Here is a 27,072-nt window from a genome sequence, read left to right as displayed (position 1 = left end):
CCATCACTCCCACTCAAGTCACAGTCATCTCTTGCCAAGCCTGCTTATAACTGGGCTCACTGCTTTCTACTCAGTCTCTATCTATCTTTAAGCCCCTAATTTTTTTCACAGCTGCTGTGAAGGTAGTAAATTGTTAACCATTTTTAGCCTTATAGTCCCTACCTGTAAAGGAGTATAGATACTTCCTTGCCTCACTCTTTAGACTTTGCTATGTGCTTGCTTTGGCTATTCGAATGTGAGTAAAGGTGATGTGTATGTGTCACCTCTGAGAGGGAGCTTTAAAAGACATCATGTGGGGGTACCATTGCTATTTTTTTCCTTGGCAGCCAGAAAAATGATATCTGGGACAGAGCTTATTCCTTCAGTCTGGATCTCAGAGTAAAGAAGATGTCTTGTGCAGAACCTCAGTGGACACGTAGCAGCTACGTAACCTAAACAGATGTGACAGTAGAGCTGCAGCATCACCTGTTTCAAAATAGAAAATAAGTGATTCTCTTCTAACCCTGCAAAAGTTTATTACATTTAGAATCAACTGAAACTTCTTACATTGGCCTTTAAGACTGTATTGCATGGACCCTGTCTACTCTCTGATTTCATCTTACACATATCTGTCCTTGGGTTCCTGTATTCAAGCACAGTGACATTCATCACCATCCCAGAGCCAGTCTTATCCCTGGATTGTGGCCTTTACGGTTTTCTTCTCACCATTGCGTCCTTTCTATATGCTTCTCTCCCTCTTCATCCCGTCTTGATTTCCTCACCTCATTCTTTACTGTCCGAATGTATTTGCTAGTTGATTTTTTTTCTCCTTCCTCTAGAATTTAACTCCCTATAAATGTGTCTTGTTTTCCTCCTGCTTAGAAGAGGGCTTGCCCTGCAGTGGGCACCAAATAATCATTTGAAATGAGTAAGTGAATCTAATGTCCACAGACAGGTCAAATTTGATGCTAGTAAAAATACTCTTATTCCCCATCTCTCAGCTTCTTTTCCATGGTATTTTTTAATAGAGGTCTTTCAGCATGTCCTAAATTAGAAAATATTACCTAGTCTTTAAAAAAACTAAAGGGCTTCTGCAACACCATGACCACAACTTTATTTTAACACATTATTTATTCTTAAAGTTTCTCACTGGCGTATGTGCTCATGAACTTCCCAGTGTCAGGAATCCATACTGCTCAAGGTCAAGTCTTGGCTTTGCTATTTATCAGCTCTGTGTCCAATTTTCTCAATCTTTTGAGACTCAGTCCTCCCATCTGTGACACTTCATTTGAGTAGTGACAGCATGTCCCTTAAAAGTTACTATGAGGATTAAAATAGTTATAATTTTAAGCACTGTGTTTTCAAAAAATCTATCGTGTTTCCATTCACATGTCAGTGATCCACATTGTACCATAAGGGGGATTGAACTAGAGAGGTAGGAATTTGAATTTTATAGAATGTTTCAGAGGTAGAGCTGATATGATATGCTAATGAATAGAATATGGAATATGGGAGGGGAAAATGTCTGAATGTATTAAAGTATCACAGTATTATACTCTTTTATCCCAGGTATTTGGATGGGGATGACTTTTACTGAAAAGGGGATTTTGGGGGTTAGGGGCTAGCATGCTTGGAGGATGAGGAAAAAATATGATTCTCTTTTGAAAGCATCAACTGAGATATCTATCTGACTTCCATGTGGCCATGTGGAGCTAGTGAAGGCTTTTGTATACTATGTTGTGCATAGAGTCCTGGACTCAACAGAGAATTTAGAGCATTCAAATCCATGAAAAAAAAAAAAAGATGACATGATCCTGGAAAAGAGAATAAATTTAAAAGAGCTCTGAGTGAAGTGCTGTCAGCATTTAAAGGCCAAGTGGAGAAGGTATAAGACACTAAAGAATTGCCAGTGATGTTTGGAGAGTGGGTGTTAAACAATTATCTATGATTTTGCCATCACCTTCAAGGAGTTAACAGTCTAAAATGGAGCTCACCTCCAAATCATAAATATTTGAAGAATATATATCATCTATGCAAACAGCACTAACTTGTGAACTGAATTCTTTCCTTTTCCTCTCTCATTAGTATTCAACAATATAAGTTTTCCAAGTAGAGAAAGTTCTTAAAACTTATTTGCATGTATTTTAATTGGTGAAGCATTTTCAGATGTTTTGAAAGTTCTGCATCTTGGGTTAGTAGACAACACTGGTTTTCAGTGAGTTCAATCAAAGCAGTAATAATTATTTTCCATACCATAACAAAAAAAAAATCCCTATTTCTAGAAAAAATGCCATGGAAGCTGCAAGCTCCTGGCTTATTTTCCAGGCCATCACTTTCCATTTTTATAACCTTTAGCGCTCTCATTCTTAGCTAAAATTGTGTCATGTCTATCAAGTGTAATTTCCATATCTTTAACTTCCCACTTCTGTAATCAGTCTCCTGTGAATTTTTCAATTTCAATTAAGGTCATTGTGGTCCGGATCACATCCAATTTACTACAAATGTCTTCTGCATCCTTTCCATGTAAGTCTGACATGTTGAATGTGCCAGTTCCTTGCCCTTTTAGGAAAAAAGATTTTAAGTGTTGAAATGCCTTTAATTTTTCTTTTTGATTTACAAAAATCTCATGACAAATTCAAAATTATGAATGATTTGCTTTATTTTACTTATTTTTACTCATTTTACTTCTTCATAATAATGTCATAGACTCATAATAGAAAATTTTTGTATGTCTGTAGAGAAAACTAAATTTTACTTATTTAAAAACAACTATATTCCCTTAGATGTTGTGTACATGAGTCAATACGTATAATTAGGGATTATGATTAGTAGTCCTCATTCAACTCTGAACTACCCTTGCAAGCCTGGTGTAGTCTCAGAATTAATAGAAGCATTTTGTTAGTTTCCTAAAGAGCCAACTAAGGTATAAGATATTTAATATTTTTGGAATGCTTTTTTTGAAATTATGATCATAAAGGCAATTAAACCTGCCTAAATTAAGCAATCCTGTCTCTTTGCAAGGTTATTATGTCAAACAGGAAATCTCTTAAGTAAATTTGTTAAGGATTAGATGCCTGGAGGGAATATTTTAAACTGTCAAATTAGCTTTCTCCCAGGAGCTAGAGGAAAAGTCAAATGAGTGTCTTTTTATTTATAAATCAAAATCTCTAAGCAGGATTTCATTTTTTTTTCATTTTTTTGGTATATTTTTTTATTGGAGTTCGATTTGCCACCATATAGCATAACACCCAGTGTTCATCCTGTAAGTGCCCCCCTCAGTGCCCGTCACCCAGTCCCCCAACCCCTGGCCCACCTCCCCTTCCACTACCCCTTATTTGTTTCCCAGAGTTAGGAGTCTCTCATGTTCTGTCACCCTCACTGATATTTTCACTTCTTTCCCCTTTATTCCCTTTCACTACTTTTTATATTCCCTAAATGAATGAGACCACATAATGTTTGTCCTTCTACAATTGACTTGCTTCACTCAGCATAATACTCTCCAGTTCCAACCACGTTGAAGCAAATGGTGGGTATTTGTCGTTTCTAATGGCTGAATAATATTCCATTGTATACATAGACCACAGCTTCTTTATCCATTCATCTTTCAATGGACACTGAGGCTCCTTCCACAGTTTGGCTATTGTGGACATTGCTGCTATAAACATTGGGGTGCAGGTGTCCCCGTGTTTCACTATATCTGTATCTTTGGGGTTAATCCCCAGCAGTGCAATTGCTGGGTCCAAGGGCAGATCTATTTTTAACTCTTTGAGGAACCTCCACACAGATTTCCAGAGTGGTTGCACCAGTTCACATTCCCACCAACAGTGCAAGAGGGTTCCCTTTCTCCACATTCTCTCCAACATTTGTTGTTTCCTGTCTTATTGATTCTCCCCATTCTCACTGGTGTGTGGTTGTATCTCATTGTGGTTTTGATTTGTATTTCCCTGATGGCAAGTGATGGGGAGCATTTTCTCATGTGCTTGTTGGCCATGTCTATGTCTTCCTCTGTGAGATTTCTGTTCGTGTCTTTTTCCCACTTCATGATTGGATTGTTTGTTTCTTTGCTGTTGAGTTTAATAAGTTCTTTATAGATTTTGGATACTAGCCCTTTATCTGATACGTCATTTGCAAATATCTTCTCCCATTCTGTAGGTTGTCTTTTAGTTTTGCTGACTGTTTCTTTTGCTGTGCAGAAGCTTTTTATTTTGAATAAGTCCCAATAGTTCATTTTTGCTTTAGTTTCCCTTGCCTTTATACATGTATCTTGCAAGAACTTTCTGTGGCCAAGTTCAAAAAGGGTGTTGCCTGTGTTCTTCTCATCAAAATCTCAGGATTTGAATGGATTCTTGACTCGCATTTAGATCTTTCATCCATTTTGAGTTTATCTTTGTGGCTGGTGTAAGAGAATGGCCTAGTTTCATTCTTCTGCATGTGGCTGTCCAATTTTCCCAGCACTATTTATTGAAGAGACTGTGCTTTTTCCAGTGGATAGTCTTTCCTGCTTTTCGAATGTTAGTTGATCATACAGTTGAGGGCCCATTTCTGGGTTCTCTATTGTGTTCCATTGATCCATGCGTCGGTTTTTGTGCCAGTACCACACTGTCTTGATGACCACAGCTTTGTAGTAGAGCCTGAAATCTGGCATTGTGATGCCACCGGCTCTGGTTTTCTTTTTCAATATTCCCCTAGCTATTTGGGGTCTTTTCTGATTCCACACAAATCTTAAGAATTATTTGTTCCAACTCTCTGATGAAAGTCCATGGTATTTTGATAGGGATTGCTTTGAATGTGTAAATTGCCCTGGGTAGCATTGATATTTTCACAATATGAATTCTTCCAATCCATGAGCATGGAATACTTTTCCGTCTTTTCCTGTCCTCCTCAAGTTCTTTCAGAAGTGTTCTGTAGTTTTTAGGGTACAGATCCTATACCTCTTTGGTTAAGTTTATTCCTAGGTATCTTATGCTTTTCGATGCAATTGTAAATGGGATTGATTCTTTAATCTCTCTTTCTTCTGTTTCATTGTTAGTATATAGAAATGCCACTGATTTCTGGGCATTGATTTTGTATCCTGCCACACTGTCAAATTGCTATATGAGTTCTAGCAATCTTGGGGTGGAGTCTTTTGGGTTCTCTATGTACAGTATCATGTCATCTGCAAAGAGGGAGAGTTTGACATGTCTTTGCCAATTTGAATGCCTTTTATTTCTTTTTGTTGCCTGATTGTTGAGGCTAGGACTACTAGTACTATGTTGAATAGCAGTGGTGAGAGTGGACATCCCTGTCGTGTTCCTGATCTTAGGGGAAAGGTTCCCAGTGTTTCCCCATTGAGAATGATATCTGCTATGACCATTTGTAGATGGCTTTTAAGATTCTGAGGAATGTTCCTTTTATCCCTACACTCTGAAGAGTTTTGATCAGGAATGGAAGCTGTATTTTGTCAAATGCTTTCTCTGCATCTATTGAGAGGATAATATGGTTCTTGTTTTTTATCTTTTTGTTATGATCTATCATGTTGATTGCTTTATGAGTGTTGAATCAGCCCTTCATCCTGAGGATAAATCCCACTTGATCATGGTGAATACTCTTCTTAATATACTGTTGGATCCTACTGGATAGTATCTTATTGAGAATTTTTGCATCTGTTTTCATCAGGGATATTGGTCTATAACTATCCTCTTTGGTGAGGTCTTTGGTTTTGGAATTAAGTTGATGGTGGCCTCATAGAACGAGTTTGGAAGTATACCATCTCTTTCTATATTTTGGAACAGCTTTAGTAGAATAGGTATTGTTTCTTCTTTAAACATTTGATAGAATTCCCCTGCAAAGCCATCTGGCCCTGGACTTTTGTGTCTTAGGAGGTTCTGATGACTGCTCAATTTCCTCCCTGGTCATTGGCCTACTCAGGTTTTCTATTTCTTCCTGTTCAGTTTTGGCAGTTTGTGGTTTTCCAGAAATGCGTCCATTTATTCTAGATTGCCTAACTTATTGGCATATAGCTGCTCATAATAAGTTTTTAAAACCATTTGTATTTCCTTGGTATTGGTGGTGATCTCTCCTTTTCATTCATGATTTTATTAATTAGAGTCTTTTCTCTTTGTTTTTAATAAGGCTGGCTAATGGTTTATCTATCTTATTAATTCTTTCAAAGAACCAACTCCTGGTTTTGATGATCTGTTCCACAGTTCTTCTGGTCTCTATTTCATTGAGTTCTGCTCAAATCTTTATTAAGTCTCTTTTTTTTTAAATTTTTATTTATTCATGATAGTCACAGAGAGAGAGAGAGAGGCAGAGACACAGGCAGAGGGAGAAGAGGGCTCCATGCACCGGGAGCCCGATGTGGGATTCGATCCCGGGTCTCCAGGATCGCGCCCTGGGCCAAAGGCAGGCGCCAAACCGCTGCACCACCCAGGGATCCCCTATTAAGTCTCTTCTTCTGCTGGGTAGAGGTTTTATTTGCTGTTCTCTCTCCAGTTCCTTTAGGTACACGATTAGCTTGTGTATTTGAGTTCTTTCCAGTTTTTTGAGGGATGCTTATATTGCGATGTATTTCCCCTTTAAGATTGCTTTTGCTGTATCCCAAAGATTTTGAACTATTATATCTTCATTCTCATTAGTTTCCATGAATCTTTTTACTTCTTCTCTAATTTCCTGGTTGACCCTTTCATCTTTTAGCAGGAAGGTCTTTAACCTCCATGTGTTTGAATTTCTTCCAAATCTCTTCTTGTGATTTAGTTCTAGTTTCAAAGCATTATGGTCTGAAAATATGCAGGGCACCATCCCAATCTTTTGGTATTGGTTAAGACCTGATTTGTGACCCAGTATGTGGTCTATTCTGGAGAAATTTCCTTGTGCACTTAGAAGAATGTGTATTCATTTGTGTTTGGATATAAAGTTCTGTAAATATCTGTGAAATCCATCTGGTCCAGTGTATCCTTTAAAGCTCTTGTTTCTTTGGAGATGTTGTGCTTAGAATATCCATCATTTCCAGAAAACACCATGTTAAAGTCTCCCAGCATTAGTGTATTATTATCTAAGTATGTCTTTACTTTGGTTATTAATTGATTGATATACTTGGCAGCTCCCACACTAGGGGCATAAATATTCATGATTGTTAGGTCCTCTTGTTGGATAGATCCTTTAAGTATGATAGAGTGTCCTTCTTCATCTCTTACAACAGTCTTTGGAATAAACTTTAATTTATCTGATATGAGGATTGCTACCCCAGTTTTCTTTGAGGACCATTTGAAAGGTAAATGGTTCTCCAACCTTTTATTTTCAGGTTGTAGGTGTCCTTAGTTCTCAAATGAGTTTCTTGTAGACAGCAAATAGATGGGTCTTGCTTTTTTATCCAGTCTGAAGCCTTTTGTCTTTTGATGGGATCATTAAGCCCACTCATGTTCAGAGTTACTATTGAAAGATATGAATTTAGTGTTATCATAATACCTATTCAGTTCCTTTTTTTTGTGAATTGTTTCTTTGGACTTCCTCTTTCTTTTACAGAGTCCCCCTTAATATTTCTTGCAGAGCTGGTTTGGTGGTCACATAGTCTTTCAGTTTCTGCCTATCTTGGAAGCTTTTTATCTTTCTATCCTGAATGAGAGCCTTGCTGGATAAAGTATTCTTGGTTGCATGTTCTTCTCATTTAGGACCCTGAATATATCCTGCCAGCCCTTTCTTGCCTGCCAAGTCTCTGTGGAGAGGTCTGCTGTTAATCTAATATTTCTCCCCATATAAGTTAGGGATCTCTTGTCTCTTGCTGTTTTAAGGATATTCTCTTTGTCTTTGGAATTTGCAAGTTTCACTATTAAATGTCAGGCTGTTGAACAGTTTTGTTGATTTTAGTGGGGGTCCTCTCCATCCTGGATCTGAATGCCTTTTCCCTCCACAAGTTAAGGAAGTTCTCAGCTATGATTTGTTCAAATACACTTTCTTGTCCTCTGTCCCTTTTGGGGCCCTCTAGAATCCCAATTAAATGTAGATTTTTCCTTCTGAGGCTGTCATTTATTTCCCTTAACCTTTTCTTATGGTCTTTTAATTATTTTTCTCTTTTTTCCTCAGCTTCCTTCCTTGCTATAACTTGTCTTCCATGTCCCTCACTCTTTCTTCTACCTCATTAACCCTCATCGCTAGGACCTCCAGTTTGGATTGCATCTCATTTAATTGATTTTTAATTTCGGCCTGATTAGACCTAAATTCTGCAGTCATGAAGTCTCTAGAGTCCTTTGTGTTTTTTTCCAGAACCACTAGTGGCATTATATGTGCTTCTGAATTGACTTTCTGACATCGAATTGTAATCCAAATTCTGTAACTCTGTGGCAGAGAGTATTGTTTCTGAGTTTTTCTTTTTTGGTGAGTTCATTCTAGTCATTTTGCTCGGTGCGGATTGGATAAAAACAAGTTATATTCTCCTGTGTCCTCCTGGCTGCCACCCATCCCAAGGGCAGCTCCAGATCCTGGCCTGTGACCCCCGTCGTCCTGGGGTCCAGGGCCTGTGCCACTGGAATCCTGCTCTTGGGGGTCGAGCAGCCCCCTCTGTGCAGAGTCGCCACCTGAGCTGCCGCCTGAGCTGCTCCCAGGGCTGCTCCTTTTTAAATATCTTATGTCCTAACTTAAATGCTATTCAATCTTTAGAAACTTTTAATAAAGTAAATTCCCAGGTCTTATCTATAAAGCCAAAATACCTGGAAACAATGTTATGGCAAAGGAGTCCAGTTCCTTTTTACAGACATCTGAATGTCCTAAAACTTCACGCACTATGAGGCAAACTCAAAACCAGGTAAAAATGTAATTAAAAGTTTAGTTAGTTGTTTAGGTATATCATCAATGTGACCTGTATCATCACATTGCTATAACATTTAATCAATTAATAACAAATACTATTTTGTAATACTGAAAGCCAATTGTATAAATATTTTATTAAATGCAGTATTTTATTAATAGTGATATTAATTACTAATTAATAATATTGATGCTAATATTAAGTCAGTTACAACATTTCCTTTTCAAATTATGCTTAATTTATTTTAAGATTATAATGAGGTATGAGGTAGTACTTCATGATATTAAATTTTTAACCTTTATAATTGGTGGTAGCAAACATTCACTTAGTTCAACATTGTTCAACATTGTTCCAGAACCCCTACAAATAATAACTCTTTTAACCCTTATAAGCCTTATTGATGTTATTATTTTACAAATAAGGAAGGTACATAAAATAAATATTCTGCTCAACATCATGTAATTAGTATATGACCGAACAAAGATTCTAACTCAAGCAGTCTGACTCCAGAACTACACTCTTAATTATACTACCATATTTTTATACATGCTATTATTTTCTTGGTGTTTTATAGTGTTCAACTTTGGATCAAGCAGATTAATGTATATAAAAATATCTGCTACCTAGCAGGCATTAAGTCAAAAATACTTTTTTTTTTTTTCCTTTCCGTCCTGGGCTACATGTACGTCCACCTTCTCAGTAGGATTCAAATGTCCGTTTTCATCTTCAACGCTCTCTCTTATTACAAGCCACGTATGGTAGCTTTTCCATAAGTGGCTTCAGTCCAACACTTATCTCTAAGTAAGTATAACAGTAAAGTGCATTCATTTCTTGCTGGTAACTTGGCTCTGAATAAGTTTCCCTTCGTACAAAGAAGAATCACAGCAAAGATTTATAAGAAACCATCTTCATCGCCAATTAGTCAAACATAGGCATAATTTTTGCTTCCACTTTATAAATAGCAGATGTAAATTTAAGGAAAACCAGATCCCTTACCATTTTTTAAAAAATTAAAAATACTAAATTGATGCCAGATAGAAAACTTGATAACAACCCCAGGATTAAAACTGGGAGTCTCATTTTCAACAGAACAAGGTATCTGGTTCTTTGTGATATTTTAAAATTTACAGGACAGAGATGGAGAATGAATGACAAAATGGATAGTAGGATACTGGGGGTTATACACTGAGGTTATATAGTCCTCAGGATGTAGAACTGTACCAGGGATTGGAACTTTGGTAGGATGGCAAAGAATAACAGAATATGGTATCTCATGGGACATTTTCCCTGGTATGTGATAAGCAAATCACCAATAATGCTGAAAAATTTTCACTTTTAGTAACTGCTGATAATTTATTTACACAAAGGCAAATGTCCTTATTAAACATAAAATTTGAGATAGACTATAAAGATTTAGAAAGCATCTTTTCCAATACTTAAAACACTAATGATTTGCTAATTTATTAGCCCCCATTCTCTGTAATAGCCACCAGCTTTTCCAGGGCAATCAATTAGCTTTTCCATATTTATTTTTAATAAACTGACCATCCATGCTTGGAGATCCTTTCCAATAGACTGACCATCCATGCTTGGGGAACCTTTACAATATCAAATGATCTCTCTGGATCCTTCAGCATCTTAATCCCTTGATAGCCACCACTTTTTATTTTTAAACCTTCCTTTCAGCAATTCCACAGCACTAAAGTTAATGGCTTGCTAAACTCTTGAATACCATTAAAAGCAGGAGTCTGCACATTTGTCTTTTAACTTTGTGTCTGTTCTACTTTCCATTCTTTTTTAAACATTTGTTCTTCTATAAAGGCTCAGTAGGGAACTGTTCCCCACAGACTCAATCAAGTGTTCACTTTCACTGAGCTTTCTAGCAGCAGATTTAATAGATTTATTTGGACAAAATTAGGCCCTTGGAACACGTGATGAGCTCTCAATTTATCTGACAAAACAAAAATAAAACAAAAAGATAAAATAGATCCCTATATTACCAACCTTACAAATATGAAATCTGTCAGATATTTCTTAATAAGTTAGTTTTAAAGAAACAAATGTTACAACTATAAACAAACAGGAAACTGCAATATATCCCCCTTCATTTGAAAAATAAAATTGCCCTCTATTGTTTTTGTATCTCTGCCTTTTTTTTTGAAACTTAAATCATAAGAAGACAAATGTTCCGGGGGTGCCTGGTTGGCTCAGCCAGTTAAGCATCCAACTCTTGATCTTAGCTCAGGTCTTGATCTCATCTCAGGGTCATAGGTTTAAGCTCAGTGTTGTGCTCCACACTTGGCACAGAGCCTACTTTAAAAAAAAAAAGAAAAAAAGAAAGAAAAAAGAAAACAAATGTTCTGTATTAAAATATTTTAAAGTAATGAGCTCACTTAAACTTTTAATGATAGCTTATATCTAAAAGTCATTCAAAGTCAAGAAAAAGGTATATTTCCTACACCAGGTAAATATCCAGCTCATATAACTCAAAGCATTTTTCATAAAATATCAGCCTACTGATAACCAACCAACAATGGATTATTATATAGAAATCTCCCAAAATTTCAATTACCGATATTTTGTAAGCCATACCATATCCAATATATGTACAAGACTATATATGTAATTTCTCATATTATAAGAAGAAATATTGGAACATACAAGCAAACATATTGGAATCAAATATAAGAAATGAGTATACAACCATACAATATTAATTAGAAGACTAGAGAAAATAGTACACTGTAGTTTATGTAACTATAAATAGGATGTGGTTAGTGTCAATGAACCTTATGGTAATATAGTATTGTAGGGCCTTATAAAAGGTTTCAGCTGGACCCAATACTGAGTTAATAGGAATTTTTAAAACCAAGCATCATGTTATTTTCCTTGATATTTTCTCCTGAATGTTAGATGCATAATAATGAAATAATTCAAGCAGACAATGTGCAGTACTAAGAATGAACTGTAGGAAACTATTCATCTTATCAGTCTTGATATAAAATCACTTGGCTGAGGAAAAAAGCTAAATCAAGGTTGTTCTATTTGCACTATAAATGATTTGATTACTTTAAAAAAATGAGGAGGAGGTGGATGTGGATCAAGGGCAAAAGAGAACATATAATAAATCTCAAATGTCATTCATCAAAAGATTTTATTCCAGAGTTATTGCTTTATTAAACTTTGTCTTTCTCCATACTTCTAAATAGAAAACAAATATGAGATAATATCTGACCCTGAGATTCCATCATAAATCTCACTAAAAATGTCATCTAAGACTTTGGAACCTGAAGTAATTTCACTTATTACTTCCCATTTGGATTTCTTGCTTAAAATTTACTTTAACAGTATGGTGTCTTAGCAATATATTTCACCATCTAATAATTAAAATATGCTAATAATGGTATACGTAATTGTTCAAATCACAGAAATTAGCAATGAAAATTAAAACTACTACTGGTATTTATAAACAAAAGGTTGTAAGTGCATTATCACCACACTGTGCATGAGAATATGTTAATGACACAGTTGTAAATGATGAGATCTACAACTGTCAATTAGTCTGACCTAGCAAGGTGCTTCTAATTTGTCATAACTAAAAATGCTTAATAATAGAGATGGAATTTAGGTCTATAATGGTAATGAAATTCTTTGTTCATAGTCCCCAAATGCAGACATTTCCAAACAACCAAGTTGGCATCATATAAGAAATACCATGTACTTCTAAGTGTGTTGAATCCACTTAGTTGTATCACACTTTACACCAAGATGCATGATCCCCAACATACAATCTATGTGAATCAAATAAAGGTTGCAAGTCAGATCAGACATATGTTTTCAAAAGTATGTTTAAGTGCTACAATTAGTTGCAGGAGAAGCATTTGATTTAAAACAAACCAAAATGTATTATTTTCTTGACTATTAGGAACAACTAATACCCTGTCTAGAGTTCATGAAAAGCTACTAAAGTAAAGAAGGGTAAGGCCAAGCAGAGGATAACTTGGGTTCTCTTTTATCATCTATATGACATTTTTAAAAAGATTTTATTTATTTATTCATGAAAGACACTGAGAAAGGCAGACACAGACAGAGGGAGAAACAGGCTCCATGAAGGGAGCCTGATGTGGGACTCTATCTAAGGACCCTGGGATCATGACCTGAGGCAAAGGCAGACACTCAACCACTGAGTCATCCAGGTATCCCTGGATATTTTGAATAAGACTTGTTTAAGAGAGAAAAAACGTTTCTACCACTTTAATTAAATTTGAAATTTTCTGCGTTATGCCTTGACTTGGTACCATTGTCTTTGCAAAGACTTGAGGGAAGACAGAATAAAGCAAAGACTAGCCAACAGGAACAAGAATTTAACCTAAAGTACAGGGTTATATAAAAAGTTCAGGAGTATATAATGACTCCATTTCCTGAATAAATGGAAAATTTCAGTTATCATTTTCTCACTCTGTAATCTCAGACTTACTTCTACCATAATACACCTGTCTCATTAGAATATGAGATACAAACAGTTAAGACTCTACCTACCTACTAGGAAGTCATTTTGCTCCTACCAATGAGAAGACATTGGTACTCTAAATCTGTTAAATTCATCCTTAGCAATATCTGTTAAAATTGAATCAAGCAGAGCCCATTGGTGACATGAATCAACACTGGTATCTGTTAATATTTTATAGCTATCATCTTATAAAACCTTAACTAATTCTCCAACATTAAAATAACATTTTTTTTCAATTTAACAAATCTTTTCCCTTCCAAAATAAAATGACTGCATATCTAATTTCTATCATGAGCTATGTAGGAAGGAAGTGCCACTGTACTCTGTGTTCTACTGAATCACAGTATTGTATTCTAAGAACTGTCAACATTATTTTAATCTTCCTCACTGAAAAGCACTTGAAAATGTTCATACTCTTATACAACAGTTGGGCATCGATTCTAAAATATGCCATTAGCTTATGGTAAATATGACTCTTAAGCGATAAAGTTCTATTTTTCACCTGGAGTATTGCTTTTGAAACTAAAAACTGATACCATATGCCATATGCATTGGATTTCTGTAGCAAATGCTTTGTGGGAATGAAAATCATTTTCACCCTGAATGATTCTGAACTTCATACAGAACTGAATTAGCAAGTTTTAAAGAAAGCAAATTAAACACCTAACCAATAAGTTTACTACAGATCACAGAGATTTCTCAGGATTATAGGTATTAGTGCTGCCAGAATGGAGATATTCCAATTTGGGCAATGGTGTTCACCCCACCTAAATTCACCATGTGGTTTCATTTAACTATGCAGCCTTCTTTTGCTGTCCTAACTATTTTGTTGTGATTTTATACACTATAAGCAATTGCTAAACTTACTGATAGGAGAAGTAATCAGTGTATTGAATATTATTGAATCATTGCAAAGAAAAGAGGCTTTCAGCACACATTTAAAATAATTAAAGATATATCTCAAAGGAAGTTTTAGCTAAACTTATTTCAGATGTCAAAATTCCATATGAAAAGCATATGGAGCAACATATATTTTTTAAAATTTTCATCATTCATACCATGTATTCTCTCAAATATTACACAGATTCTGAATATTAAGGAGAAAATAAATTTAAATATATATATATATCAGTAAAATGTTCAAGAAAGCAAAATTACAAATAAAAGTATAATTTAACACCAGTAGATAAGACAAAGCTTATAAAATGATGACTTCTGTATAATTTTTGTATTTCTAAATTAAGAAACTAAATTAATTTTAATCATTTAAATTTAATTTAATCAGCCAACCTAATACAATACCTTGGAAAGTAAAAATGCATTAGCAGATTGAATTTAAAAAAATAATAAGGTCATTAAAGAATATTCTATCTCTTCACAATGTCTAACCCTTTCTCCTCAGTACACACATATACATTAACATCAACCAAAAATGACCAAAATTGGATATATTTAATACTATATAAGGTCAGACTTGGAAAAATAAAATATACCACATCCATTACTAACTACATTTTCCAATATTTTAGAAAATTATTAGAAGTTGTAATAAATTTTAATACCAAAATTTGATAAAACTGATGTAGATATAAAAACAAAACTCCCAACTAAATCTTTATAAGCACAAAACAATATCTTGAGTGTACCAATGAATTAAAAAAAAAAAACACGAAAAACATAAATAAATAAATACCTAGCCAATCAAAGAATAGAAAGAACATAACTTTGATTTCTCTCTCATTTCCCCATTTTTTTCTCTTTGTTTTAATCTTGGTCTTTCCTGTTAAAACTCTTCTCAGTCTAGGGATCCATGTATGTCTTCCCATATTTAAGGAAGTAGTGAAAATTGTACAGGAGAAGACCTAAGTTTCAGAGAAGGGAAGTTTTAATTTGTTGGAAGTGTAGGGAGCACTGGAGTTCCATTCCTCAACTAAAACAATGATTGATCAGACAAAAACTGAGAGAATTAACTTTTGCAGAACAATGTGAATCTAATAAGAATCTTAAAACAATCAGGCGAGTGCTTAATGATAAAAAGAATTTTGGTAAGAGCATGTTGTGGCCTTTTGGTTATCTGCCTACCATCCCCCATTATCTAGCTTAGAGATGGCCATAGGAATGACAGCTCCTTTCCTTTGTGAAGCTTCTTGGTTATCTTTGAATGTCAGAATAAGAATACAGACCTTATTCTCAAATAGTTATGATTATGCATTGGGCCCTATCTTGTCTTTCCCTAATGAATCTGCTCAGGGGCTTGCACTTATTTCACCTTCTTTGAAACTCTCTCAGGGCTGGAGTGATCTCTTTGTGGCATTTGCTGAAATCACTGAAAGGCATATAATACCTATTGCCACCTGGTGCAAGGTATATAGACAGGGCAAGCAGCAGACAGATCAGAAAGCCAAGGACAGAAGAATCGGTGGAAGGAGATACACTAGGAAATAAGGCTTTAAATAATTCTTACACCAGGAATGCCCGAAGGCCAAGCACACACTCAGAAAAGATCTGAAAAGACCACAGGTTTCCACCATTGGCTACACTTTAGTCTCTAGTTAAAAGCAAGAACTGAAGGCTAAGGCAGAATTGTAAATGGTCTGCCTAAGCATTGAAAGAGAGAGAAAAAAATGTGAAAAAAATAAAATTGGGGGAGGGACATAAATCTACATATCCAAGAAGCTCAAGGAACTCCAAGTGATATAAAGTAAAAAATATCCACACTAAGTCCTATAATCAAAATACTGAAAGACAAGGAAAGAGTTTTAAAAGCAGCAAGAAAAAATGACTCATTTTGTCCAAAGGATCCTCAATAAGATTAGTGGCCATTTTCTAATCAGAAACTGTAGAGGTCAAAAGGCAATGGACTACCATATTTAAAATGCTGAGAAAAAACTGTTGATAAGAATTCTGTATCCAGCAAAACTAACCTTCAAGAATGCAGAAATAAAGGCATTCACAAAAAGTAAAGCAGAGGAAAGTGTTGTCAGTAAACCTTTCCTATAAGAAGTATTAAAGGGATCCTTTAAACAAATAAAAGAACACTAGAGAGTGAACCGAAGCCATATGAAGAGATAAAGAACACCAGTAAAAGAAACTGTATAAGTAAATATAAAAATCCAGTATTAATGTACATTTGGTTTGCAATCACTTTGCTTCCTATATTTATTTAAAAATAAATGGATAAATAATAATTACAAACTATGTTAATGGGCACATAATGTATAAAGATGTAATTATAGCATTAAACACAGGAAAGGGATCCCTGGGTGGCTCAGCGGTTTGGCGCCACCCCAGGACTTGATCCTGGAGACCCGGGATCCAGTCCTGCATTGGGCTCCCTGCATGGAGCCTGCTTCTCCTTCTGCCTGTGTCTCTGCCTCACTCTCTCTCTCTGTGTGTGTGTGTCTCTCATGAATAAATAAATTAAATCTAAAAAAAAAAAAAAAAAAAACACAGGACAGAGGGAGAGCTGGAGCTGCATAAGAGCAGAGATACTGTGTACTGTCAAATTTAAGTAGGTACTAATTCAAACTAACTTCTTATAAGTATAGACTGTATTCCCATGTTAACCATTAAGAAAAAGACTTCAAAATACAGAAAAAGAAATGAGAAGAAAATAAAAATGGTGCCCTACAAAAAAAAAGTAATTAAACACAAAAGAAGGCAGTAATGGAGGAAAAAAGGACAGTAATTATATAAGATATGCAAGGGAAAAGTAGAAAAATGGCAGAAGTCCTTCCTTATCAGTAATTATTTTATATGTAAGTATCAATAAGTATATACATGTCATTGCTTTGTGGTTTAAACCCCCAATCAAAGGGCAGAGATTTGGCAGAATAGAATTTAAAAACAAACACATTAACCAACTATATGTTCTCTGCAAAAAACTTGCTTTAGATCCAAAGACACAAATAAATGTAATAAAAAATAAAAAATAAATTAAAAATGGACAGAAAGAAATTCAACAAAAAAGAGAGAAATTGAAAAACTCTGTAAACCAACTATACCCAACAGGCAAATACAGAATACTCCCACCCAACCTCAGCAAAACATGCATTCTTCTCAATACATATGGAACATTCTCCAAAATAGATCAAATGTCAAGGTATAGAACAAGTCTCAATAAAATTTAAAAGATTAAAATTATAGGCATTTTGCAATTTTATATGTAAGATACATTTTATAAAGATTTTATGATTACTAATTCTATTTACAAAAATTGAACTGATTTTATTTATTTATTTTTTTTTGAACTGATTTTAAATAAAATATTTAATAATTCCTCGATATTCATTGTTAGGTGGCAGTTTTAATAAGCAATGGAACTTATGAGGCATGTCTTTAGCAGCCATAATCTTTAAGGTTTATAAAGAGAACTTAATTGGGGTAAATCCAAATGGTCTCAACCACACATTGCTCTTCCAAAACTGCATCTTTGAAAATGGCTCCAGCTGTGGGAATGGTGGGCAGACCATACATTCTAAGAACAGGAGAGGATGAAGAGCCTTCAATCGCCCAGGTCCAGCTTACAGGTCAATCAGCAGTCATATCCTCTTCATGACCTCATCCAAAACCCAAAGAGAATTTATGTGACTTACCGAATATGTTAAGGTTTTTTATATTTTCCCTTATGTTTTATTTCTGCATTTGATAATTTTTAGTTGTTTTCTCTACATTAAATTCCTAGGTCTATAAGGAACAATTAATATCACCATGTTCCTCCACAAGTGTGCCATCAGTGAATAAGATACAATCACTATTCCCAAGCAACTCACCATCTTTAGAAGATGGACATATGGCTAATAGCATCACAATGTGTAGTAATCAATGTGGCAATGGAGAAACTTTTATAAGAAGGAGAATGAGAAATTTAACAAGAAATCACAGAAGGCTATTTTAAAATATTTGCTTTGAGAGCATGACAGGTGTTTTTTAACAGTCAAGATCAATAATGAGGTTTCAAAGAAGGTGTTTTCTGTGCAAAGACTGAGGCAGTTGTTTGAGGATCTACAAATACATATGATACAAATATACATTTACATATATATATAATACATATTTACATATAGTTGAAGCATAAAATGTAGAGGGGGTGAAGAAAGGATTCATTCAAAGAAATAGGTAGAATTGAATATGTATGGTGCAGAGTCAGAAACAGGCAAAAGGCTATAAAACCTCATAAGGAAAAGGGAAAAAATTCAATAAGGGAACTTAGAAGGACTGATCGGGAAGATGGGATAAAATTGGTATTTCTTAAATACAGTTCACAACAGGCATCTTAAAACAAATATACCCAAAGCAGAATTCAGGATAATCCACAACCCACCTATCACCTATTTCTCCCAAGTCTGCCCCATCTCAGAAAACAGAAATGCCATTTAGTTGCTATGATCAAAACCCCAAGTCATCACTGAAGATTCTCTTTTGGCCCCTACATCCAGTCCATTACAAATCTTATCAAATCTACTATCAATCATACCACCAATCTGTCCACTTCTCATCATCTCCATTCTATTCCTCTATTCAAACCACTTTCAATTATCACCTGATCTACTGCAAACAGCTTCCTATGTGATCCCCTTTCTTCCATTTTTGCATTCCCTTTTTGAAAAAGATTTATTTATTTGAGAGAGAGAGCAAAGTGGAGAGGGGCAGAGGGAGAAGCGGACTCCCTGCTGAGCATGAAGTTCCAACCCAGGGCTCCATCTCAGGACTCTGAGATCATGCCCAAGTAGACACTTAGCTGACTAAACCACCCAGGTGCCCCTCATGTTTGCCTTTCTTATATACATCTGCACAGTAAAAGAAGTGATCTTTTAAAAATAAAATCAATTATGTCATTCCTCTACTGAAAAATTCTAATTGTTTCATATTTCACATAGAATAAAATCCATCTTCTTATAAAAATAGGTAAGGACTTTGGGGTGCCTGGATGGCTCAGTCAGTTAAGCACTTGCCTTCAGCTCAGGTAATAATCTCAGGGTCCTGGGATTGAGCCCCACATGGGCTCCCTGCTCAGTAGGGAGCCTGCTTCTTCCTCCTAGTGCAGCTCCTCCTGCAGCTCTCTTTCTGTCATATAAATAAGTAAAATCTTAATAAAAATTTGTAAGGACTTTTATTACATGGTCCTATTAATTTCTTAAAGAAAATTAAGCAGGAAAGAAGACACATGATACAGGATGTATTGTGGTTATAACAGAAATAGAAGTAGGGGGTGATAGTGAAAGCATACTAAATCAGCACCATGCCAGAAGATAATATTTAACCTCACTAAATAATAAAGAAGTAATAGAATCATATTATTTAATAAAGAAATAATGGAATTATATTATTTAAGAATACAAAGGAATTTACTAAGAGAAACAAAAATATTTGAAAGTTTCAGCAAAAGACCACTGTCATTTATTATAAATTATTTATTTAATAAATGTAAGGTGATTAATAATATTTAATTACAAGTGGTAGGTAATTACTTGGGTATGAAAAATATATCACAGTATAAAGCAGATGCCTCCCACTGCATTTTGCAATACTGGCTTATACTTATTATTACAAACTAATAAGGGAAATAAAATCTCAATTTTATTTATAAAAGGATGATAAATTAAAAATGCATGATTAACAACAATAACAAAACACACAGCATTTAAAATAATAATGCAGGGACAAATTAGAACTTCTTTCACAAATGAAAAGATGATTCAATCATTAAAATTTCTATCAACAAAATTCCTCTTATTAAAATATTTAAGAATTAACTTTATGAAGAACCATTAGAAAGAACCTGATTTAGCAGCCATATCTACGCAATCTTTAGCATGTAAGAATAGAAAGTTCCAAGCCTTATTAGTATTGAGGAAGAAACCAAAAGTCAAAGTGTATTGTTTGTTTTTTTTTAAGATTTTATTTATTTATTTGAATGAGAGAGAGAGAGAGAGAGAGAGTATGAGAAGGGGGAGGGTCATAGGGAGAAGCAGACTCCATGCTGAGCAGGGTGCCTGATACAGGGGTCCATCCTGGGACTCTGGGTCATGACCTGAGCCAAAGGCAGGCAGCTTAACTGACTGAGCCACCCAGGCACCCCATCAAAGTGTACTTTTAATATACAATTATTAAGGGAAGTTTCATTAAAATCAGGAAACAGGAGGCACTATCACCATTTCTTCTGATACTGAACAGTGATGTGGAGTTTCTAATTAAATGCAATGAGAGAAGGCAATGAAGTTAAATTACAAAATCCTGGGCAAAAAGAGAGGGTGACATCTTTTTTTTTTTTTTTTTTTTTTAGAAAAAATGAGATTATATCATAAGAAACTTAAAGGGATTCAACTAAAAATATCAGAATAATTAGAATCCAACTATAAATAATTTTCTTTTGATATCATTAACCAAAAACATGGAAGTAGCAGGAATTAGCAAAATTGTAAAATGTCACAGAATTAAAAAAAAAAAAGAACACTCTGTGGGATCACTACCCAATTATGTTAAATGGCAAAAGGCAAAATAGGATCAAAATACTGGAGAAATGGGTCATCTTCCATTATATGAAGACCTAATGTTATTAAAATAACAGTTCTTCCCAAATTAATATATAAATTAAATTGTAATGGCTGCTTTAGTGTTTTCATATTCTTGGAAGTGGATGACAGGAACTTGACAAATTGACTTCTCAACCCCAAGACTCCATTTCTATGGATGGAGATCAGTTAAACAATGAGCTTATGAACCATTTCTGGTTAATCAGACATGAGAGAAAGTGTGTTTGGGCAAGACTTCTGGGAAAGTATCCATCATTCCTAAGACATAGGGGAGAATAGCCTCAGCCCCATCTTCCTAGGGATACTGCTATGTCCAGAAATGAAACCTGGAATTAGAATGAGTGTTACCACCTCGAAAACCTTCTGAGAAGGAAGTTAACAAATAGGATAACACAAAGACATGGGTACACTGCTGATGAGAGAGAATAAATTTCCTTGGAGTGGGGAAATGGAGTATTTGAGTGATGGGCACTAAGGGGAGCACTTGATATAATGAGCACTGGGTATTATATGGAACAGATGAATCTCTAAATTCTACCCTTAAAACTAATACTATACTATATATGAACTAACTTGAATTTAAATAAGATCTTGGGAAAAAAAGAATAAATTTCCTTATCATTTAAGCCAGTTTGAGTCAAGATTATTTGCTACTTGAAGCATCTCAAAAGACATAAGTGAATTGCAGATTTAAAAAGCAATACAAATAAATCTAAACAAGTAGACCTGAAACATGCTAAGAGGCTATCAGTCAAGAAGCTCTGTACTAGATAAAATAGATCATTATAAAGCCAGGAAATGTTGAGATATAATTTTGAAAGTAGCTAGCAACAATACAGTCTAATATGTCAATTCATATTCACCCATCATAAGAAGCATATTTCTATTTAAGCTGTATACTTTCATTGTTTTCTACTATTACATATTTCCTCTTTTTTTTTAATTTTTATTTATTTATGACAGTCACACAGAGAGAGAGAGAGAGGCAGAGACACAGGCAGAGGGAGAAGCAGGCTCCATGCACCGGGAGCCCGACGTGGGACTAGATCCCGGGTCTCCAGGATCGCGCCCTGGGCCAAAGGCAGGAGCCAAACCACTGCGCCCCCCAGGGTTCCCCATATTTCCTATTTTATAGATAAAGTCATTCAAGTGCATAATATTTGTGTACCAGGAGATACCAAAAGCCTACAGAAAATTTGTTCAACTAAAACATAGAAAATAAGTACAGTATCTCCAAATTGGGCTTGCTTTTCCTTTTTATCTCTTGATTTTAAAAACCCTGAAAATGCTTTAAAGGGATATATGTTAGGGATGGGTAAGGGGATGAATTGGTATAGTGTAAATCAGGGAATGTGTGAATATATGGATACTTTTAAGAAAGTTCATACATGGGATCTGAATTAAGAATTTGCATGGTTTCTCCCCAACATGTTCATCAGCATATCATGTAAAGGTAATTTCTGAAGAAACAATGAGTTAAAATAGTTTTTGTTTTCACAAGATTGATATAAAATTACTGTGACTTATGCTGTTTCTACTGTGATGGTAGAAGGATATTCCTTAAAGCAGCTACAGAAAACACTCGGTAGAAAAATTGTATTTCCAGAACAATTAAGACACTGTTGCCTTTAATCACTTGCATTGATGAATCTTTGTGAATGTGTGGCTCTGTTTCAGTGGAAATGCAAGCCTAGTTATAAATTCTCTGCCTGAGGATGATAGATTCTAGAAAATTAATTATTAGTTGATTCTATTTTTAAATGAAAATTCTATTTTTAAAATGAAAATTGATTAGGTATCCTTAGGAAAAGACACTATATATTTAGGCAAAATTAATTAGACTTATAATAAAAATTTCCCTCCAAGCTTAAATAGCATTATAAATTGTTAAGTATTCAAAAATATTAAGAATAAAGGCACATACAAAATAAAAGTATACAAGTAGCAAAATAACAGTGATCAAAGAACTCGAAGAGAGCTTCTGTATCATTATCTTTTATCTCTGTTTTTATAATAAATGATAAACAGTCATTTAAGATTTTAATTCCAAAAGAAATATCATCCCTTGAAATGACACAGTGCATATTTCATATAAGTATATTTGCCAAGTTTTAAATGACCTGGAAGTTTTACTGCTTTGTTTGTAAAATGATTGGAATAAAATTAGATTTAAACTGTGAGCTTAATTCCATTGTTTTTACTCAAGTATAGATTCTCATGACTACATTATTAGATTCAGTATGTTAAATGAGTATTAAAAGAATAACTGTAAAACAAACTAAAAATATGAAACTCTAAAGCAGAAGCTATTGTAACCTGGGGACAGAAATACACACAGCATAAATGTAGAAAATCTTTTCACTGCTCTGCTCCAGTGAAGCTTAAAATGCCAAGAAACAAGAACTAAGTTTTCTAAATATAAAGTTCCATTGATATTCTGAACTGCTATAGTCAGTTAATTAAATATAATTTTGTTTTAAGAAGTATGCTAATAAAAAATGGGTAAAACTTTATAAATATTCCACTCTTCTTATTGCCATAGAATTAATAGCCTATCCTGGAAAAGTTTTTAAATTAATGAACAATTCTTTGTAGTAGAATTTTCATTAATAAGCTAGTTTGGATAGGTTATCTCCCTTAGATCCAGTGAAAAGTGAAGTGTTTGGTTTGGGGTTAAATACCCTGTTTAGTCACAAAAGTCCATGATTCTGAAAGCTTTAACAAGTTAAACATTTGGCATCTCATACATACATCCATGGACCCATTTTGCAGTGCCCTGGGAATTACTAAAGTTACCAGTGAATGAAATGACTATGCTATCCTGAGGAATTAACTATTATTTTAAATGAAAAGTTAATCAAATATTTTATTTACTTCAGATTATGAAGAATAAAACAGCAAAGTTAAATATGATCTCAAGGTAGCTATTATTTGTTTGTAATCTGGAGTATCTTATAATGATAAACCTATAACAGCTCTTGTCATTTCACTAATCCAATCTCTTTAACTGTTGCCTTGGTGCTACCAAACAAACACTATAGATCACATCACTCCTTTACTACTTTAATTAATGATGCTTGGAAGTATGAGTGTTGGTTAAATTTTTTCAAAATGTCAAACCAAACAAACACATATGGTCATCTTTACCTGTATACAAGCAACATCTAGTAGTAAGTAGTAAAAGCAAATGTAGACGTATGTCAGAGATTCAATGAATTAATGTACTAAAACACATGTGCAACAGGATGTTTTCAGATCATGTCAGGGCAATCTACACAGGAAGTGATGCAACTTAACAGGAAAGTCACTATAAATATGTTGTTGATCTCAGTAAGACTTGATATCATCACATATCTAGTCCCCTCATTAGGAAAAAAAAAAAAATTCTCAAAGACCTTGCCTTAATATGAAGAAGGTCACTAGCAGCATTTTTGTAACAATAAACTTTTTAGCTAAAATTATGTATTATCTGTCAGCCTTGAGCTAAGCACTCTATATGTATTGCCTCATTTAATGCTCAAAGCAGTTTTCTGAACCTGTTCTGTTACCATCTTCATTTTACATATGAAGAAAATGAAATTGAGAGAAATTAAATAATTGCTCAAGGTCATACAGCTATGAGAATACAGAATAGAAATGTAAAATTGAAATGGAATGTCATTAAAAAATAATATGTCAAAAATATGATGCTATTAAATTTCAATAAAGCCTAAAGAGATCTCTTGAATCCAATCAAGCTTTGCAATTTTAAAGAGTAACCAGGAAACATTAAGAAACCTACCTCAATGGAAGGAAATATATATAAATATATTAATATATTAAATTCACCTGTTTACAGAGCAGTTATTAAGAAAATAAAAGAGTCATCATATACAGGTGAGGTAGGATCTTCCTGAAATCATTTGGTGTCCTGTGCCCTCATATAAAATTATAAAATCTATCCTCTGTACACAATCATATGCCAAGCCAGATCTTTAACCCCATCCTCCATTTAAGATAATAAAAGTAATCCTACTAGTTTAGTTAGCAACATTTCAACCTGGAAAGATAAAGACAAATATAAAAATTAAAAAGCATATCAAATTCATAATGCAGATATTTCCATGTGTTTATGCTCAGTGTGGACAAAATTAAAACAAAACTGGAATATTAGGGCATCTGAAAGATTAGTTTTGACTCTAATTTGAAGTACAGAAATGACTTTATACTTGTTATTTGATGTTGAAAGAGGTAAGACAGTATGTCTAATTTTGTAAATATCTTTAGAATACTTAGAATTTAGTGTCCTAAGTTTAATTTATTAAATTTAAAAGACTTGCCTAAATGTTTAGGTAAGGTTTCCTTGTAAGGACCTGTCTGGCATTTGAAATATTTAAAAAAGAATTTTGAAATCATTAAATGTGTAATGCAACTTTAAGTGTCAGAGGCAATTTAATTATTCAAGATTATGAATAAGACTACTTACTAAATCAGCTCCATTTTAATCAAACATTAATCAAGGATCAAAAAAAAGTGATTGTTCTACTATTTCTATAAAGATTACTAGATTTATAAACAATAAAAGTAATGATCAGGCAATCACTAAAAAACAAAGAGTAAAGTGGTATAGCTTAAAGCCATATATAAGTAAAATAAAACTCTATAAATATCCAAATAAATCAAAATAAGAAGGAAGAGGGACAGAGAAACACAAGAAAAGGGTACAAATAGAGAAAATAGTGAAATTATAGATTACAATCCAAACATATCAATAATTATCAATGGCATAAGTGCTCTAATCTAAAAGCAAAGATTGTGGAAATAGATACAGGGCCCAATTATATTCTGTTTATAGTAACTCAAACATAAAGAAACCAATAAGCTAAAAATACATAACATACAAGCAGTAAACATAAGAAGTGTGGAGTGCTTACACAAAACACAGATTAAATGTAAAGACATAAATATGTTAAAACTAAAATGATAGAAAAAGATATACTCTGCTAAAAAATAGTAAAATAAATACTGTAGTTGCCCAATGATAGCAGACATTGTAGATTTCAGGAACAAAATAATTAACAGGGGTTGAAAGGGGACATTTCATAATGACAAATTATGTCATTAAAAGGATATAATAATCCTATTTTTTTCCTACTAATAACAATTCAAAACACATGAAGCAAACAGTGATGGAAGTTCAAGGAAAATCACACAAATCCACCATTACAGTTGGATATTTCAATAACTGATACAAGTAGAATATAAGAAAGATATGGAAGTTGTGTACCACATTATGAACCAAATGGATTTAAATGACAAAAATAGACCATAACACCAAACAACAGCAATATATATATATTACTTTCAAGTGTCAGGGAACATTTGACAAAGTAGTCCATATTTGGAGGTGCTAAAAAAAAGTCTCAAAAATTTACACAGATTTGGGACGCCTGGGTGGCTCAGCGGTTGAACATCTGCCTTCAGCTCAGGGTGTGATGCCGTGCTCCCACGATCGAGTTCCACACTGGACTTTCGGCATGGAGGCTGCTTCTCCCTCTGCCTCTCTCTCTCTCTCTCTCTCTCTCTCTCTGTGTGTGTGTGTGTGTGTGTGTGTCTCATGAATAAATAAATAAAATATTTCTTAAAAATTTACACAGATTCAAGCCAGAGAAAGTTTATTTTCTCAACATAATGCAATTAAATTAAAAGTAAATAGTAGAATGCTATCTGGAAGATCTCCAGATATTGGAAACTAAATTACACACTACTAAATAACGCTGCATCAGAGAGAAATTGCAAGGAAAATTGTAAAGTATTTTGACTGAATGAAAATGAAAATACAACATAGCAAAATTTGTTAGTTGCATGTAAAGTAGCATTTACAGAAGATTTTATAAACTAAAATTCTCATATTAAAAAAAAACACAAATCTCAAATCAATAATCGTAGCTTTCACCTTAAGAAGCTTGAAAGAAACTTATTTCCAAAGTCAGCAAAGGAAATGAAATGAGACTAAAGTAGAAAAGAAGGAGACAGACAAAAACACACAACAGAAAAAGAGAAAAATCAATAAACCAAAATCTGGTTCTTTGAGAAGATCAACAAAATTGATGATCATCTAGTCACACTGATCAGGAAGAAAAGAAAGAAACAAATTACTAATATCAAGAGTAACAGAACTGACATCACTATAGATTGCAATTCCACAGAAATTATAAGGACTACAAGGAAAAACATGAACATGTTTTTCCGAAACATTCAACAACTTAAATAAAATGGACAAACTC

The 27,072-nt window shown here is 34.1% G+C and overlaps 1 long non-coding RNA gene across 1 annotated transcript in view; it reads right to left on the bottom strand.

Annotated features, from left to right (window-relative positions):
* Positions 1-10,957: 10,957 nt before the first annotated feature.
* LOC121501652 overlaps positions 10,958-27,072 on the bottom strand; it is a 47,904-nt gene continuing 31,789 nt past the window's right edge. Inside the window, exon 3 of the long non-coding RNA XR_005990656.1 lies at positions 10,958-11,071. This is a non-coding gene — a long non-coding RNA (uncharacterized LOC121501652). The remainder of the gene's footprint in view (positions 11,072-27,072) is intronic.

The sequence above is a fragment of the Vulpes lagopus genome, chromosome 11 (genome assembly GCF_018345385.1).
Source record: "Vulpes lagopus strain Blue_001 chromosome 11, ASM1834538v1, whole genome shotgun sequence".
Lineage (NCBI taxonomy): Eukaryota > Metazoa > Chordata > Mammalia > Carnivora > Canidae > Vulpes > Vulpes lagopus.
Note: the sequence above shows the minus strand (reverse complement) of the source record. Positions and strands in the feature narration are given on the sequence as shown.